This window comes from Sprattus sprattus, assembly GCF_963457725.1.
Source record: "Sprattus sprattus genome assembly, chromosome: 3".
In the NCBI taxonomy this organism is placed as follows: Eukaryota; Metazoa; Chordata; class Actinopteri; order Clupeiformes; family Clupeidae; genus Sprattus; species Sprattus sprattus.
In genome coordinates, this window is record NC_137922.1 from 38,723,036 (window position 1) to 38,725,643 (window position 2,608).

The following is a 2,608-nucleotide window of genomic DNA, read 5'->3' on the forward strand; positions in this document are numbered from 1 at the left end:
GCAGAGAAACACTGGTATTTTACAGATTTTCCCTCATTTATTACAATGAAACACCTTCAATTAAGTGACGGCAATTCACATTTAGCAGAGAAACTGTCATTTTCCAGATTGCTCCTACATTTTTATGATCAAACACATTCAATAAAGTGCTGACACATGCTCAAGATTGTAAAATGATGGTTTTATTTTGGAAGACAATTATTTCAAACATTGACTTGCAGGGTTTGTGATTGAAGAGTTTCAGGTGATGCAGAGTTTATTGATGGAGTACAGACGGGGAACAGGACACAAACAGAGTATACAAATCAACGAAAGGGTTAACAGACAGAGTTCTAACACAAAGATCTAGGAACATGAACTAAAGATCGCACAGAGTCTCACTCTGGCTACTGTGCGCAAGGGCAAAGAACAGAGGTACACGGCTACAGGCCGGACAAGTCAGTCACATTACTCCCGGTGCCGTATGCACGGCACTCTGGATAGTGCAGTCCTAAAAGTCTGCCGGCACCGAAATGGCTGACTCGGAAGCCAGCAGACAGGGAGCTTGCGGGGCTGGACGCCCACGGACAGAGAGCTTGCTGGGCTGGAAGCCAGCTGACAATGGGGTTGTAGTTGCCGGTGGACGGAAGGCGGAATCCCAGGGACGTAGAGTGGGCCACAGAGCTAGAAGACTTGGGCAAAGGTTTCACCCTTGTAGCGACGAGACCAAACACGGAGTGAGGGGAGTGCAGGTTATATATAGGAGTGAATCAGGTGTGTGTGATCATGTGATTTGGGACCTGAATGCAGTGCAGCTGGGATGGTGAATGATACTGATGACATGCAGCTGAGAGCATGAGTGAGAGTGAAACAGGTGTATGTGCTTGTGTGATTGAAGGGGGCGTGGCCGGAGCGGAGCTCAGCAGGAACATCACAATAGCCTCTACCCACAAAAGTTAAAACATTTGACTTCAGACTCATATTAAACTACATGGAGTGAGTCAGTCCATTGCAAAGTAATTTCCCCCTTGTCTCGTCTTTATTGTTCTGCATTGCTCTGGGCCAGCCAGATCCAAGGTTAGGTCAGGTCAAAAGTATTGGGACACCTGATCATCACACATATATGAGTTTCACGCACATCTCATTCCAAAACTACTCTATAACAGTTGCCTCTCTTATAGGAAGTCTTTCCACAAGATTTTGGAGTGGGTCTGTTGGAATTAGTGCCCATTCAGCATTAGGCAATTTGGACAATGCTCTTGTGTGACTAGACCAGGCTTGCAGATGCCGTTAGAATGGGTCCCAAATATGTATAGTGGTGTTTAGTTCAGGGGTGGCTTGATTTTAACCGAATGAACAAAGTGAGTCTGTGACGGGGCACCTGTGTGACCCACCACTGCAGCCTGTAGGCTGCTGCTTTTGTGGACTGGGTGAAGGTGTTTTGGTGTGTGTGTGTGTTACATGTTTGATGTTCATGTCTTTGTTCAGTTAAAATCAGCACACATTCAATGTCTTGTCTCTGAAATTTTCTGTTTATTTAGTTTAACAATAATCATATTGTCATATTTCATACCGTTTGTCAACCGGTGTTTAGTGTCTAAGTTTGTGTTGTGAAGATGGCGCGATATATGGAGTTTATGTTTAATGAGATTTGGCTGCTTTATTATGTGTCGGCTATGCTGGCACCAAGCCTAATTGCTACCATGTGTAGTCTGTGTTTCCTAGTTGATTGGGAGTTTGATTGTTTAGGTATGGCTGCTGTGAGCCACAGGTGTTGGTGCCTTGCTGATTGACACACCTGAAATCAATGATTGGTATGAGCCAATTCAAGGTGCTTGTCAAGGCTACTTAAACATACCTTTGTTCTTTGTTCAGGAAAGTTGCCAGTTTAATAGGACATAAGTCCTTGGAGCTCTCACGATGGGCTAGTTACCTTGGTCCTTTTATTTGCTTTTGTTTTGTTTCGTAGTGAGAGTGATCGTGTTTAATAAGGACTCTCACTGACCAGTTAATGGTCCTTTTTATACATGTGGTCTTATGTGAATTGCTTATTTGTTGGTGGCTTCATGCATTTGTCCTTAGTGAAAACTGTATTTTTTATATTGATTTAGTATTGTCAGTGTTTTAACTGCCTTTGTGCCTTATTTGGGTTAATAAAAATACCCATCTTTCTAACATCTTCAACCTCCTGAGTCCTCTTATGAGTAACATCTTGCTCTAAGCGTGAAGGCTATCCCGACCTTTTAGATACGGGAACCTGTAACTAATATCATAGGTTGACTGACCTGTCAGTCTGACACAATGCGCGCACCCAAGACTATTTTGTTGCTATCATATGTCCATGGTTGCTTTGGTAAACTCTGCTAAGTCTGTGCGTGAAAAACATAAACTAATACTTTCCTTGACTGGTCCACACATGTGTCAATCATGACTGTAGACCAATGAGATGCAAAGATATCCGAGTGCACAACAGAGAAGGTGGGATGTAATCAGTAATTCACGTGCATTTGTTTTGCCGTTTAGCCACGCAAGTTTTAGACAGTTCTATAACGAAATGCAGTTGTACAACGAAACACATTTATTCTACATCATCATGGCTTCTAAACATAAAACAGTGAATCAGCCCCCA